Genomic DNA, 18207 nt, shown 5'->3' on the forward strand with positions numbered 1-18207 from the left:
TGATTGCATGCAGTTTACTTCACAATTTCTGAGTGGCTGTCTCAGGCGCTTCCATGAAGTACAGAAAATCTCAGAACTCAACACATTTAAAATGACTTATAAAAACAAAATGACAATGTATGACGATACTTCCGTGTTGCAGAAATTTAAAGACAATTGGAAAATTGAAGCAATGGATAGTTCCAAACATTCATATATTAAAAATGCAGTCTTTTACATATACTTCATATTTTCATCAATATCTTTTGTAACTTTACATCAATGCTGACATATCGTTTCATGTTTTTCATATATCTGCCATGGATATTTCTCATGAAATATAACACACCTTTTTTACTACCTTTCATAGGTAATTACCGTCTCCTGTCAGGGGCTGCTTCTCTGTTAAGGTGGAGGAGCGTTGCCAAACTGCTCGCAGAGCAGAAATAAAACTGATAATAACCCTTGTAATTAATGTTTTATTTTTCTTTCCTACAGGGCTGGGGTAACAGGGGGAGGAGTGGTCTGCACACTCCAAGTGTACATGAAGCTTGGCAGGCCATCTCGGGCCGACCAAACAGTCATGCACACTTTGCATTTTCCCTACTAAGCTGTAATGCACAGCCTGGTGAGGAAGATGCCCAGGCCCTGTTTGAGCGCCAAACCATGGTGCTCAGACCAATCACAATTCTGCAATGCAGAGTTGTGATTGGCAATGGAGAGCCTGGGTGCTTCCTGGTTCAGACTTCACAGAGAAGAGTCGCAACGCGTCGGAGAGACGTCAGCCGTTTAAATGGTACATTTTTTTGTTATTGTTTGGGTTTTATTTCAACCCCGTCACCCCCATTTCCTGGCGGCCACCACTGTCTCCTGTGCCTCATGGTTCTGTATATGCACCCATATATGCAGTTAGAATAACACTCCTCCTGGTTGCCTCTGGATTCAGATTATGTAATCTTCCCCATTGTGGATGCACCACACTCAACCATTTGTCTTACTACCCGGTATGTCAAATGTATCTACTTGTGCGAGAATCAAGAGGGAGAGAGAGGACCAGATAGCTAGTCCAAATCCCCGGATTATATGTAAATAAATCAAAAGGAGACTAGCTAGAAAGGGGTTAGTATGACATTATTTTGTTGTTGTCATAGCGACTCAGTGTTGTTGGCGGTGGCACCTGTTGGGTGTCTTTAGAAAGCCCTCACCCACCAACCTAGTTGGTGGCATGCTTCATCATCGGGCCCACCCAGTGACACCTAGCGTGTCCCGGGTGTGCTACGACGCCTGATTACAGCGGAGCAGGTATGTCACTGTGTGTGCGGTGTGAGGTGTGTAGAGAGGTGAGGTTAAAACGGCTTGGCGGATGGTCCCTGGAGTGGGAAGACTTTATTAAAAGGGCCTCCGTCAGCGGTTAAAAATAAGGCTGTGGGACGTTAGAGGCGGGTTACGACCTCCTACGTCCTTGGTGTGTCAACATGTTTCAGCCAGTGCCTTATATTAATCTGGCTTTCTTCAGGACAATAAAAATATGTGTAGGTTAAAATTAGGGTAAGTGTAGTGTAGTCTATGTGTCTACACGCCCTAAAGTGTATCTAACTGTGAGAGGGGGGATTCCCTTCTCAAGATCACGCTTTTATGGGCTTGCTTGTACTCCAAGGCTATTGAAGAGGCAAGGGGTGGCCAGGATTTCTGGTCAGCTTCAGCGTGGGACCTGTTGTGCCTCCTTCGCATAACCGGTGAACCACCGGTTATGCGAAGGAGGCACAACAGGTCCCACGCTGAAGCTGACCAGAAATCCTGGCCACCCCTTGCCTCTTCAATAGCCTTGGAGTACAAGCAAGCCCATAAAAGCTTGATCTTGAGAAGGGAATCCCCCCTCTCACAGTTAGATACACTTTAGGGCGTGTAGACACATAGACTACACTACACTTACCCTAATTTTAACCTACACATATTTTTATTGTCCTGAAGAAAGCCAGATTAATATAAGGCACTGGCTGAAACATGTTGACACACCAAGGACGTAGGAGGTCGTAACCCGCCTCTAACGTCCCACAGCCTTATTTTTAACCGCTGACGGAGGCCCTTTTAATAAAGTCTTCCCACTCCAGGGACCATCCGCCAAGCCGTTTTAACCTCACCTCTCTACACACCTCACACCGCACACACAGTGACATACCTGCTCCGCTGTAATCAGGCGTCGTAGCACACCCGGGACACGCTAGGTGTCACTGGGTGGGCCCGATGATGAAGCATGCCACCAACTAGGTTGGTGGGTGAGGGCTTTCTAAAGACACCCAACAGGTGCCACCGCCAACAACACTGAGTCGCTATGACAACAACAAAATAATGTCATACTAACCCCTTTCTAGCTAGTCTCCTTTTGATTTTTTTAAATGTATCTACTTGTCTTTTTTTAATATAGCTACATCTTTTGGAAATGGGAGCAGATTATACCTGTCCGAAAGAAGAGGAACTTGGATCTATCTATTCTCTCAAACTTCAGACCCATTTCACTGCTTCCAAGTCTGGGCAAGCATTCCGGAAAGTCTAATCAACAAACAACTGACTGATTATCTTGAAGTGAATAAAACCTTGGATCCTTCACAATCAGGTTTCAGAGCAGAGCATAGTACTGAATCTTCATTGGTGTCAACGACGGGACGTGATGCTCGCTGGATGCTGGTACACCTATTATGCTCACGCTCTTAGACCAATCCTCAGCATTTGATACTGTGTCCCATGTTAAGGTACTCCAAAGACTGCAAGATGTCAGGTCTGAAGGACCTGCCCTTGCCTGGTTACAGGACTTCCTGAAAGTAAGAATGCTGTATATGTCACTGGAATCCTTCAAAGCCAAGCCCAGGTGAGTCGATAAAGGGGTCCATCAAGTGTCATGCCTGAGCCCAACCTTATTTACCATGTATGTGGCACCCCTAACTAAAGATATCAGACCATATGGGTTTGAAATCCTGTCAAACGCGGACGATACTCTGCTGGTCTCATACTTTGACGATGATTTGTACAAAGTGAAGTATCACTTTTTGTAGGGTATGAAGGTGATTCTCAAGTGGATGCCAGATCATATTCTTCAGCTGAACCCAGAAAAAAAAGAGATTACTCTATTTGGGAAAGCTCAAACCCTGTGGATTCTAGATTGGTGGCCACTGTTGCTAGGCAATACAGCCATCCTTAGCAAGGTAGTAAAACACCAATGAATCAATTCCCATCTACAACAGGCTCTTGTTTTTACATGCTGCACTTATTAAGGAAGGTTTTTCAATTTCAGCTCTTGTAGTGAGTCTGCTGGATTACGACAACATGCTATGGGCCTCTGCAATGCGTCTCTAATGCTGAAACTGCAGGTCATTCAAAACACAGCAGGACAGTTGATTTGTAATCAACAACCTAGATCGGCTTCTGCTTCCCTCCTAAAATCCTTCCAATGACTACCAGTAAAGAACAGGATAATATAAGAAATGTGCTGGCTAACCTATAATGCACAGCTGGGCATGGGTCCTGAGTATCTCTGTCAGAGGTTCAAACGATATTACCCTGCTAGGAACTTAATCTCCAGTGGGAAAGAACTACTGTCAGTCAACCTTATTTGATGAGCTAGATGGGGCTCCTACCCTTTGTAACAAAATGCCATTGTATGTCAGAACCTGTTCTGACTATAATACATTTAGGAAAGCACTAAAAACGGTTCAGTTTTGATTATGTTTTAACCTGTTATACTTAGTCTACGCCGAGATACCTCTGAGGGGATGATTTGTGTGGTTTATCGAATTAATTAATTAGTTAATTAATTAATTCTTTCCCAATTTATTTTCCTACTATACCTACTTCGCTTTCCCTTATTGTATCTCTTGTCTCCTTTCTATTTTTTACATTCCCTCAACTCATTGTATGCTTTTCGGATGTTCTTCATATACCACTTTACCTTCTTTCTCGAATCTCTTCTGACTAACAGTTTTATAAACACATTTTTTATCATATAAGTACAGAACTTTCTTTCAATGGTTTATATGTAGAGTATACTAGCCTTTCTTTCATTTGTTACCTATATCTCTGCATGTTATTACTTGCAATGTTAAAGGATTGGGTTCATTCATTTGACAAAGAGTACTCCCTCTGCATTTACTCCACGAGGGTCCAGTAAACACAATTATGTTGTAATTCTTTGTAAAAGAAAGCCTTGATTGTTGCAGTAATACTGAAGTAATATTGCTCTTGAGCCAGTCACAGCTCCCCAGCTGCATCTTTTCCGGCCTAGCTACCACCCATATTCCATTTGTGTCTTGCTGACATCACTTTCCTGCCTCTGTCACTTCCACCCTCCGGTATCCCACCAGGCCCCTACCAACTGTGCCACCCGCATGCCACAATCTGCACCTGAACCATGCCCAGTGTCAGAACACTTGGTACTCCATACCATCCGCAGCTACTCCACAAAGGGGCTCCTGACCACAGCTGCTTTATGTCCTTCCCAAAGTCAACAAAAGGACCTTTTACCTGTCTCCGCTGCCATTTCTGCTATGACTCTGGACCACCTGCCCACACTGACACCCACGCCACCTCCACAGAGAAGACTACAAACAACCTGGAACTGCTGCAATGCATTCTGTTCAATGCATGCTCCCTCTGAAAACATGCCCCTGAAATCTGAGATACCACCAACACCTACTCCCTGGATGAACCTACTAGAAGTAAACACCAACAAGACCAAAGTTCTGTCTATAACTAGGAACAAACAACAACATACTTGGTTTCTCGGCACAAAGGCTCTTGCAAATTGCTCGGAATATAAATATCTCGGAATCTTGGTTGATAAAGGAGGTTGCTTCTTAAACCAACTAGAGGCCATCAAGAGGAAAGGGATGCTGGTAGCAACCACACTTAAACAGCTAAAGGCAAACTTGAATGGCCCTACCTTATTGCCACTGCTTCGCGTGGCGCAAGTTAAAATAGAGTCATCTTTGACTTATGGCAGTGAGGCTTTAAGAGGCAAAGACTCGGAATTACTGGATAAAACCATTGTAAGGGCCTATCGTCTTCTTTTTAACCTGCCAACTTACACCTCACAAGCCCAGATCCGATTAGAATTTGGATTTACCAGCCAACTGCTTGCAAGAAGATGGTCTTACATAAAGTGTTGGCACAAAATGAAGAACGCACTGGAAACTACACTGCATCACCAGCTCTGGCAAGATTTAACCAACTCCTCCTCTAAAACTCTGGCAAAATCATATTTAGAGGAGTCTTTGACTGCGACAAGTCTGAAAGATTTATGGGAAGTTCCACTACCACATGCGCAATTTAAGTGGGTAGTAAACAAGAGCATAAAAAGACAATTGCATGTGGAAGATAAAGCTACCTTTTCCCTCAGGCGACATGCCTGGATGACTCTGTGTACATACAAACTGCCGGGCCTGCAGGCATATTTTGGTCTTGGGTACGGCAGGAAAACGAAAGAAGCCTTTTTAAAGCACAGGTTAGGAATTCTACCATCTATACCTCATCTACAACCGTGGCTGAGAAGGGCTTGCGAAACAAAATGTAGGCTGTGCGGTGCAGAGAATGAAGACTTTGAACACGTGCTATGCACATGCCCGATGCTGAAAGAGGAAAGGGTCGCCCTGTTAAAAACTGCTTTTAACGAACAAATATCCGCACACGCAGACAGGCAGTCCTGGCCTGCTTCGATCCGGGCCTTCCACCATTAAATGGGAAGTTAGTGAAATTTTTTAAACTACTTTAGCGGAAAGTAACAAGTTCATGAACTTGGCCCTGACAAGATCGATTGAACTATGCCCAAGACAAGGCGAAATGACCAACGCTCACTTCCCACATCATATCGTTTTTAGCATTATTATCATTAATACCTAACGTCTTTTCTGGTTTTACAAATAACTTTTTGCTCTTATAATCTTTTATCTGATGATATGTCTTTTAATGTACTTTTGTAATGGTTTTTATTAACCTGAGACAATAAATGTATTTACTCCCTGGATGTCGACTTCATCATGGAAACATGCTAAAATACCTCCTCAAACCCTGATATCACCAATGCCACCCCTAATGGCTACAAGATGATACACCAAGATTGCACCAACAAACACAGTGAAACCATCCGATGATCCAAAGATGAGCCAGTGCCATTCATGGAACACCTAATTGTCCTACTACAGATGGAGGCTAAGACCATAATGCAAGACACCCTAGCTCAGACCGACAGGACCCCGACTGGCCTTCTGCAATGCCATCTCCAGCATTATTGCCCCCTTGCCTTTCACTCCAAAGACATCAACTACACATCCCTCCTGGAGAACCTCAGCAGCATCGGTCTCACCCAACTGGTCACCAAACCTGTGCACAAAGCCAGACACTCTTTGATTTCATCTTTACCTCAAGCAACGTAATTAAATTCACCCATGTCACAGAACTCACCTGGACCGGCCAAAACATTGTCCACTTTACCATCTCCGATGCCCATCACACCATCCCCAAGCACCATAGCATCACCCATGAGAGCTCGGGTCAGATAACCAAGAACCAGTGGCAGGCCTCGATTAGGCCATCCGGAACTTACCAGCCTGGATCACCAAATGTGCTAACCGCGCACCCTACTGAAACCAGCAAAAGCCAACAATTACTCCAAGCAAGGCAGATGGTACACTCCAGAGCTCAATACTACCAAGCGCAACTACCACCGACTCAAGTAGCACTGGCACATGACCAAGGACCTCTCCAACAGAGCCACTCACAAAGCAGCCCTTAGCAACTAACACCTTCCCATCATCGTAGCCAACAGAGCAGCAATCACCGACTGCATCAACACCACCTGCATCAACACTGCAGCCAACCAAATGGAAGAACTCTTCAAAATCGTCAAGGAATTTTCCAACCCCTCTTCTCCAGAGACCACCATACACCCCTCCAGAGAACTCTGCAACACCCTCTCGGACTACTTCCACAGCGAGACTACCACCATTTATAACAACTACTTCCCCCAACCCACCCCTCTCATCTTCAACAACCTCTCTCAACCAGTGAACACCAGTTGCATGATAACCACATGGCCCCCGATCACTGCTCAGACCACCTCAGCAATAATATCATCCATCCACTCTCGGGCCACCGCCAACCCCATACCCCACTGTCTCTTTAACTTCTGAACCAGCTCTATCAGAACAGAACTCACCAGCATTCTCAACACCTTCATCCCCAAAGCAACCTTCCCTGGCGGATAGAAGCATGCAGAGGTCAGACACTCCTAAAGAATCCCTCTGCCGACCCCAGCAACCACAAGAGTTACAGACCGATTTCCCTGTTCTGCTACTTAGCCAAAGTACTTGAGAAAGTTATCAATCAACAGCTTACTGAATACTTGGAACAAAACCACCTTTTTGATGCCTCGCAATCAGGAATTTGTGCCAGTCACAGCACAGAGACCTCACTGATTGCCGCCACTGATAACATCAGGACCCTCCTTGACCACAAAGAAACTGTAGCACTGATCCTACTCAACCTCTCTGCTGAGTTCAATCATTTCTCCTACCACATCCTCCTCGATAGACTCAACTACATCGACATTCAGCAAAATGCCCTTGAGTGGATCGCCTTTTCTCTCTCCGGACACACACAGAGCATCTGCCTGCCTTACTTCACCTCTGCACCCAAGGACATCGCATGCAGCATACTCCAAGGGTCATTCCTCAGCCCCACCCTGTTCAACATCTACATCAACCCCCTTGCAGACATCATCAGATCACAGGGACTCAACACCATCTCCTATGCAGAGGACACTCAACTTATCCTCTCGCTCACTGAGGATCCCACAAAGCCAAAACCAACTTCTTGGTCTTTAACATCTATTGAAATTAATAGTAATTAAGATACCAATAACTATTATTAATATATATGCTCCAACACATTTCAACAAATAAGTGTGGCCCATTACACACAAATTGATGTCTATCACAGGTGAATATTTAGTATTTAGTGTTGATTCCAATCTTGCAATAGACCCATTAGTTTCTTCCTCCACCCATAAACAATTCATTTCAGCCATTAAACAAATATCTCTTTTATACTCATGGAGTCTTTCCTACCCCTGCCTACAAGAATATGCATTCTTTTCTCTTGTCCATTCCTCTCAATCCAGAATTGACCAACTTTTCATCTCAACATGTCTTACATGCTGAGATTGGTACCATCTTAATTTCAATCATGCCCCAGGTGAGATGTTGGAGCTCCAGTACCTACCTTTTTCTAGATAACATTTTTAAAGAATGTTTTAACACTGTTAAAACTGCACTCTCTACATTGAATACATCTCTGGATACATCTTTTCAGACGTTTTGGGATGCCTTTAAAACATCCTCTCTGGATATTATTATAACTTTTGTTTCCAGAATTTCTTTTTTCAAAAAAGCATAAGACATCATGAAAACATTAGAACATTCCTATTTTAAGTCCAAATTTAAGTCATGTTCAGATTAATTGGTTAGACTCACATTTCACCTGGCAAACATTTGTTAATATACTTTAAAGTAAAAAAGAGTGTGTCAAAATAGAAAATATTTTATGTGATAATACATCCCCTATATTTAAAGACAAGTATATTTTGGCTGAATTTAGCAACTACTACACAACTCTTTATATACCAGAAAAGAATCCCCTTCAAACTGACATACATGTTTATCTCTCTGCAATATGTAAAGAATTTAATTAACTACAGATTTTCCTCCCTTGACACAGATATTTCTGTTCAGGACAGTTGTTCTGCAATCAATGCTACTAAAAAAGGCAAAGCTCTTGGGCAAGATGGCATCGCTATCAAATTTTATCTTCATTTATCTACAATGCTAATTCCTAAATGATACCAACTATGTACTTTCTTTGCCACTTCAAAACCCAATAGGCATTTTTAAGATGCTTTAATATACTTTAATATACCTGTTAGAAATGGGGGTCTCTAGTTGGCAGAGGTAGGTACCACTGTCCAAATAGGGACCCTTGCTTATATTCAGGGTAAGGAGGAACCCTCTGAGATAACCCATGCTCACCCCCTTGATTGCTTGGCACGAGCAGTCAAGCCTTATCAAAGGCAATGTGCAAAGTATTTGTACCAACACTCACAGTAACACAGGGAAAACTCCACAAACTGACTCCACAACAGGTTAGAAAAATAAAGGTATTTAATCTAAACTACAAAAGACCTAAACGCCAAAAATCCAACATACACAGTTCAAGAATATTGCAAAAGAGTTCTTAGGTTTAGCGATAAAATAATCCACAGCTGCGTGAAAAGATCACAGTTGCGTCACGTTTAGCCACAGTACCATTGTTAGCGATAAAACGTTTTAAGTACAGAAGTTGTAGCGGTGGAAAACAAGCGATGCGTTGCTCCTGAAACCCTGGGGAGGCGTTAGCGACAGCCCCGCTGCAGCAGCGGACGAGTTGCGACGAATCCGGTCTGGATGGGGAGGAAGGCGATGACTTGTATGGATTCCGTTGCGTAGGTTCCGTAGGAGGTTTTCTCCTGCAAAGGGACCATGCAATGATTCTCGGGGGCAGTGACGATCTCCGGGGCGATGATGCGTGGTATAGCGGCGATCATCCTCTCGCAGTTCCTCGATGCGATGGCTCTGCGACGATTCTCACAGTGATGTGATGCTGTGTTGTCACCCAGTGGCGACAGGCTCTGCGACGAGGTTCGCAGCAACGGAAATCTTAGCGCTAACGAAGGGTGCAATGTCTTCAGGCAGCAGCGATAGGCGCTGCGACTATCTCGGTCTTCATAGTGGCGGGAATTTTCTCGCTCAGCCGGGTTTGCGACAAAATTTGCAGAAAGTTCTTTAAAAGCTTGGTTTCTAGCTTCCCAACACAGGTACAACTTCCAGAGGCACCACACATTGGCCACAAAGTCCAGAAAGGACATTACTCTCTCATTAGAGTTCAGGGAAGCTAGGGGTGAAGTATTTTTGTTCCTGATGTTGTGTTTTATCTAGGACCCCAATCAAAATTGTGACCTCATGCCCCTATACGGCTATAATCAATTGATATCCCTATAATGGCATAAACGATCAGAGCCATATTTCAGTAACTCGTCTCTGCAGCTCATTACATTACATGACACAGCAGAAGCCACTTCCTTAGATTCCCAGATAACACACCGAGTTCTTTCAACAGATAAAACCCCCAGCAACCTGGGAAAGCCCCGCTTGCTATGTTTTGATTAGTAACAGAACTCTAATGAGCACTGTAAGAACGACCAGTTCTTAGTGACATCTTTATTGACGTCTTATGTCCAAAAAACTTACGTCAAACTCGGCACCTTTCAGGTATAAATAATATCAACGTTGCCTTAAGCAAACACAGCGATGGTGGTGGTGAATACAGGAGCAGAACAGCTGTCCCTTGCATAGCCCAGCAGATGCGAGAAGCCCACGGACGCTGCCCCTCCTCCTCCTTGACGTGCTGAGAGAGACGCTGTCTTTTCTCCTGCCGAGAAAATCCAGCTCTGGTGTTTCCAGCCTACCCTTGCGGGCGACTGAAATATCGAGATACCAGACCTCCAACATTCATTCCAGAGGTACGGTGCTGACTAAACCCTTAGGGAGAATTCTTGAAGCAAACCCTTGGCAAAACCAACTTAACTTAAACTACTACTTACTTACTCCCTCCCACGTATTAGGCTTAGGTCAGGTACACTGGGATAGGTGTAGTTAGAAGCACCAGTTGAGGACGTTAGCCATATGAATATATGAATGTATATATTGTACTCATTTTAACTATCATATGGCTAAGAAACCATATCAATGCTTTTACAGTATTATTTCGCAATACTCCTTTTACTGTACGCACTTTTTATAATAACATGTCTTGCAATTGTGGCAATTCATTTCTCTTGCATGAGAAGAAAGACTGATCAATAAATAATACCTTTTATTGAAAACGCCCGTCTCTCTATTCTCTGCATCCAGGTGAAAGTAATTCTGCACCACTGACTGAGTGAAATAGCTGTCTATTGTTTCACACAACTCTAGAGATTGACTCTTATTCTGAGGAGCAAAGTTGTCATGTTAATGCGGTTGTTGGAAAACTGAATCCCTTCTTGTCTGTTCCTATTCAGTCAAGAAAGTTTCCAGTGACCTCTGAGCTAGCTGGTACAAACCCAATTAAGTCTAACATAGTCAGTAGAGACCTGGAAGACCGCACTTCTACGTCTACACTGCTGTTTATGTTATTCCAATGCGCAGGGCCTATAGGAAAATAGGAACGACACTACATGGCGCCCAACGTTTGGTAAGGCGATAAAACTAATGCAAGATATTAGAGTAACTTAGTCGTGCATTTTTTCACACAGACCCTTTCTCCCGTAAAAACTCCAATAGACGTCTGGAGTGGGTGAAAGGTTAAAATCCGCCCGAACTTAGTAGGAAGAGATTGAATAAACCAGAAACTTCTGGTTTATTCAATGTTGAAGGATACAGTGTTCCAAAATATTGTGCACCTAATCTTTGTCTCCTTGAAGACCTACTCTGCAGAAACTTTCATTTATACAATGTCAGTAGAAAATAACGGTACCGCTGATACCGCAGTAAATGTGACACAGGGTGAATCCGATGAAACATGGATTTACCCACCGGATGCAAATATCATCCCAGTGAACTTAAGGAAAACTATAACGTCAAAACTTATAGAAAATGGACTGACCTCACTAGGTGGTACAGTCGTCTTCGTGATAGAGGCACATGAATATCGGCAGACAGAGGTATTCTATTCCTGGATAAAATTTCCAGCGGCAAACGCTACAACACACGAATTCCACTATTACAAAATAGAGGAACCACTGAATGAGTATGCTCCTTTCGAGGAGATTGAAATCCCATTAAAATACCAAGAGCATCTGCTCTGGTTTAAAGGCGCCCTAAAACACAATGATCATATTACCAGGCTCGGTCCACTAGGTAGACCAGGAGCAACGTGGCCGGTTCTAGCCAGCTACACACCACATCCGGACATTGATAAAATGTCAAAAGAAGAGCTGTTAGCACAGCTAAAAACATTAATTAAAATACATAGACAATTAGTCCAATATGTCATGCGGACTGCAACAGTCCAAACAGCTGTTAATGTTCCACAGCTGACCCCTCATCAGGGGAACACAAATAAAATTACACCACAGAACATACAATCATGTCTTGGTAAAACACCCATAAAACGTGAACAAATTCCTTTCTGGTTAGCGCAGAAAATTACTCAAATAGAGGCAGTATTTCCGAATACTACCCCTATTGAGAAATACAGAATTCTGACCATCTGCCTTCCAATGGGGGTCGCACCACACGTGGAGGACTGTGACACTTGGGGTACATCTCACAACACAATGAGGGAGGTACCCTAAAGGCCAGTAAGGGACCGGGTAAACAAAAATGCAAATAAACACAGGAAGTCCCTAGGTGGTGGGGGTATATACCCTTCAATGTAGGCTGACCCTACCAGAAGGCTCTAGGGGTATCTACACTGTCAAGGACAAGATAGTATTTCACTTAACATACACAAAATATTCACATACAAGCTAACAGTCAGTATAGGAACCCTGTCTGTAGGTCATCACATTAGTTAGGAGACTATAAACTTTACCAGTAATATTACGAACACCACCGGGTTAATTTTAGCCATCAGCCGAAACAGAGCACGGACTGTTATAAAGATTATGAGTTCATAAACTCAAAGATGGCCGCCACATTCCCTCGAGGAAACGCGATTATATAAGCCCTATATCGCGCACCTAAAAACCAAATAGGGAGTGCGATTAACCATGTATATCAAAAACAAACTCCCAATCAGCGCATAACATACAAACAGGTAATACTCTGGGAATTATAGTGTATGCCGCGCGCGTTTTACGAAATAAACTGCACGCTAATATTTCTTTAATAAATAAAAAGACATTGAATGGGTAATTAGAAAATAAAGGAGTTCCAAGAATATCTCTTAAGATTCTGAGATTAAGGGAGTATCTTTTAAATAGTGCCAGCCGGGAAAGAGTCTAAACCCATTTTTTCGGACATTTATAAATGGCCGATGCTTTTCCCAGAGACAGTCCATGCAGCACCTAACACACGTGCTTAACAAGGGTAATTAGTGCGCCCAAATAGGGAGTGCGATTAACCATGTATATCAAAAACAAACTCCCAATCAGCGCATAACATACAAACAATTAAAATCTGGGAATTATAGTGTATGCCGCGCGCGTTTTACGAAATAAACTGCACGCTAATATTTCTATAATAAATAGAAAGACAATGAATGGGCAATTAGAAAATAAAGGAATTCCAAGAATATCTCTTAAGATTTTGAGATTAAGGGAGTATCTTTTAAATAGTGCCAGCCGGGAAAGAGTCTAAACCCATTTTTTCGGACATTTATAAATGGCCGATGCTTTTCCCAGAGACAGTCCATGCAGCACCTAACACACGTGCTTAACAAGGGTAATTAGTGCGCCCAAATAGGGAGTGCAATTAACCATGTATATCAAAAACAAACTCCCAATCAGCGCATAACATACAAACAATTAAAATCTGGGAATTATAGTGTATGCCGCGCGCGTTTTACGAAATAAACTGCACGCTAATATTTCTTTAATAAATAAAAAGACATTGAATGGGTAATTAGAAAATAAAGGAGTTCCAAGAATATCTCTTAAGATTCTGAGATTAAGGGAGTATCTTTTAAATAGTGCCAGCCGGGAAAGAGTCTAAACCCATTTTTTCGGACATTTATAAATGGCCGATGCTTTTCCCAGAGACAGTCCATGCAGCACCTAACATACGTGCTTAACAAGGGTAATTAGTGCGCCCAAATAGGGAGTGCGATTAACCATGTATATCAAAAACAAACTCCCAATCAGCGCATAACATACAAACAATTAAAATCTGGGAATTATAGTGTATGCCGCGCGCGTTTTACGAAATAAACTGCACGCTAATATTTCTGTAATAAATAGAAAGACAATGAATGGGCAATTAGAAAATAAAGGAATTCCAAGAATATCTCTTAAGATTTTGAGATTAAGGGAGTATCTTTAAAAAGGTCCAGCCGGGAAAGAGTCTAAATCCATTTTTTCGGACATTTAGAAATGGCCGACGCTTTTCCCAGAGACAGTCCATGCAGCACCTAACACATGTGCTTAACGAGGGTAATTAGTGCGCCCAATTTTCCAATAAAAGGGAACTCAGAGCAAGCATAAACATTCTATGGGGAAGCTGTATGAGGACCAGGTGACAGGGAGGCCGATACTGAAGAATAAGGTAAGAACTATGGGACAAAGGCTATCGCTTGATTTAGGAATTAGGATAGAATATCCCTACACCACACATCATAGATGTGGGTCAGGAACTAATAGAACATAGCATCGCCCATTAATATATAGATATTTGGTACTTAGAGAATAATGGGAACTCTGGAAACTGGGGAGTAGTAAACAAACATAGCCCTAACAGGAAAAGTGGCTTGCAGATTTAATTAAGAGTATTCTGACTTTGTGTATAAATCATTAAAAATGCAGCGTGCTAAGATATGCTGCATAGGCAAACAACCAGAGCCCAGGAAAGAGTTTAGCGGTACACATACAGATCAGAAACAGAATAGATGGCTCATACATTCATGTAAGAGAATCCCCACTGTGCTTACAAACCATTAAAAATATAGCGCGCTGTGATATGCCTCAAAGGCTAACAACCTGAGCCCCCCGGGGGGGTGGGGAAAAAAAACCCTAACTCTAAGAAGAGTATGGGGAGTAAACAGTCTCCTTTAATCTAAAAAAGAAAAGAAACCCAGTAAGAAGTACAATTTGATAAATGAACATACCAGAACCACCAAAAAGAAACTAAATTGCGAATTAGAAAGAGATCGAAATGTGTTCTTATGCTGATGACACCCAGTTAATGGTTACCATTGATGAAAAGGATGATCCTAAAACCCGACTGATAAACTGCCTGACTGAACTGGCCAACTGGATGCAAGAGCATTGTCTGAGATTAAATGCAGACAAGTCAGAAATCCTCTTGTTTGGCAAAAATCCCCAGCTCTGGGATAACAGCTGGTGGCCAAGCAACCTGGGGTTGCCTCCGAATCCCACCCCAAAAGCAAAAAACCTGGGAGTGGTATTGGACAGTGCTCTGTCCATGAAATCACATGTCTCCACTGTCTGCGGCAAAAGCTTTGCATTGCTGAAAATGCTCAGACGAGTTTTTCCCTGGATCCCGACTGAATGTAGGAAAACTCTGGTTCAGTCATTGCTGATGAGCAGATTGGACTATGGCAACTCACTGTTTGTCGGAATGGCAGACTATCTCTTTTCCAAACTGCAGATAGTACAAAATGCCGCGGCAAAGGCTGTCTGTAATAAAAAGAAATTTGATTCGGCTAAAAGCTGCATGCGAGAGCTTCATTGGCTCCCGATGCGACAAAGAGCCAATTTTAAATTACTATGTATCACACACAAGGTGCTATATAACGCAGGCCCTACCATTTTACATAATAAAGTTGAATTCCACAGACCACCGAGGAACCTCCGATCAAGTACATTAGGAAGAGCCACCACCACCCGGGTGAAAACTGTCAGGATGGGAGAGCGAGCCTTCTCGCATCTGGCGGCTACTAAGTGGAATGAACTTCCTCCCAGTCTTAGACTGACAGATGACCTTCTGTCTTTTAGGAAACAACTAAAGACACTACTCTTCCCTAAATCAGAATAAATCATCACTCAGCGTGGTTATTGTACCTCTCAGCATCCAACTTTAGCGCTGTGATATCCTACTCAGGATGATTGTTAGCGCTCTATAAATAAATTAAATACAAATACAAATACAAATTTATTGTGATGTTAATTAATAAGGCACTAAAAGCTCATAAATTAAGAACTAAGGCAATCAAGATAGCCTTAGTACTGCACTAATTATGCTACTAAGATTAAAGATATAACCAATGGTTCAAAATGGATATCTATTTCTTGTATTCACAAACAGAACTATTCCGACAATCAGGAAGGAATAGGAAGCGAACTGGTAGAAAGGATTGAAGTAATTTTGAAGAACCCTACCACCCCCAAACAAAAGTGGGATCCTCCCCAACATTGCATAACTAAAGGTAACAATGGTAAAAATGAATTCTTTGACCTCTAAACATAAAAGACTCAAAGTATTTCTGGTTCATAAATTATGACTTAACAAAAAGGGTCATTGTATTTCTGTCCTTTGCAGTTACATGTTGCATAACTGAAATGATATACGGTGGTCACCCCTGATACAGCACAGACAATATAAATGAATATCCATATCCAGGTAATGAACTCTCTCTTTTACCATTGAGTAAGAAGTAGAGTAAGCACTATAGAATTTAAGTTTATCTGATTTATGAAATGTACCCCCCAGATGGAACACCTCTATCTAAACAAGGCCTAAGGAAGATAAGCCCATGAGAATCAGACTAATGATTGAAAAAAACTGTATCCTCATGAGACTTCATATGCCATAAATCCCTCAAAACGTCTGAGGTATGTTAATAAATTCTGACTGATAACACATTGATTAATGGAGACAACTAAGATGTAACGAAAGAGTACGTGGGATGCAATTAATTAATAAAATTATTGAGAGGATCAAAACGCTGATTTAAACAAATTCTCTGGTGACAAAGGCCAAATGTGGCTACGTGCATTAAACTGTAAACTGTAAATGACAGAGACCCTAGATAGGATGTAACCTTATCTATTGTATACGTCTGCAACAAATGTACAGAAAATAGGGATTGCCCTGTTCTATATATAATGTTAAAACAGTGATCACGTATGTTCTCAATTTAAGTGCACATTCTGTATTCGTGATTATTTTATGCTAACGTCAGTATACAATAGGCCCCTGTTGATTATTGTTTCTGTAATTTTGCCTTTTAGAGATTTTTTTAACTAACAAACCCCGTCCTGAAGAAGGTGTTACAATCAACACAAGACATCGAAACGCCGCGTCAACCTTTTGTTTTTTTTAAAATAAATCATGTCTAATTGAATGTATAATTGTTTTATGATTGCATACATAAATTGTATTGTTTTTTAATAAACTGTTTTTTTACACTGGTAAGGTTTATAGTCTCCTAACTAATGTGATGACCTACAGACAGGGTTCCTATACTGACTGTTAGCTTGTATGTGAATATTGTGTGTATGTTAAGTGAAATACTATCTTGTCCTTGACAGTGTAGATTCCCCTAGAGCCTTCTGGTAGGGTCAGTCTACATTGTAGGGTATATACCCCCACCACCTAGGGACTTCCTGTGTTTATTTACACTTGGGGTACAGTCTTTGCTTCTATTTACACAAAAAAACATAGTGTTCTGTCAATGGCGGTAATACCAGATGTGCTAGAATAGATTCAGAATGAATACGGTCCAGAACCTGCTTTAACTCTTGGTATGAAATTACTGAAAGACTTCAAGCAGGTTTCGGCTATATCACTAGCCAACATAAAAGGAGAAGCAGCATCTGTGGCGATCCACCAGAAATTGAAAGAAACAGATATAACAATTGAGCTTGCCAGAATTATAGAAAAATGCTATGAAGAATTTGGTAGAGACAGCTTGGGTGGGAAACCAGTAAAACCCCAACTTCTCGAAAATCCTGAAAAATTATTTATTAAAAATAATCAAAATACTCCAAAGAGAAACTGGGATGGAAATAAACAGTCCACTCCCAAGGAAAAAGTTTTCCAGTCCAGAGGAAGGTCTCCTCGATGGAGGGAAAGAACTCCGACTCGAGAACACCAGTCTCCCCAGAGGGAGCACTCTGAGAAAAGATAAAACCTTAGAAATAGGGATAACTTGAAAAAGCCTGATATATATCAAAGTATTGATACACGTCCCTCTCGATCTTTTTTGCAGAAATCGGAAAGAAGAGGACGGTCAGACCCAGGAGAGCACACCAAGTCCAAAGACAAGGAACCTGATCAAAGTAAAAAATCACAATTTCCAAAGAAGAAGGTAGCCAGTATTAGAGTAATCGAACATGCCGAGAATACTGAGGACACAGCTGAAAAACGGGGAGTGGGCACAGACAATGCTAGACAGTGCAGCAGAAATCACTATAGCTCGCAAGATCCTGATGAGTCATCTGGAGACAGTGGACACGAATGAATACATTCATGTAGAAATTGCCGACAC

The sequence above is a fragment of the Lissotriton vulgaris genome, chromosome 9 (assembly GCF_964263255.1).
Source record: "Lissotriton vulgaris chromosome 9, aLisVul1.2, whole genome shotgun sequence".
Lineage (NCBI taxonomy): Eukaryota > Metazoa > Chordata > Amphibia > Caudata > Salamandridae > Lissotriton > Lissotriton vulgaris.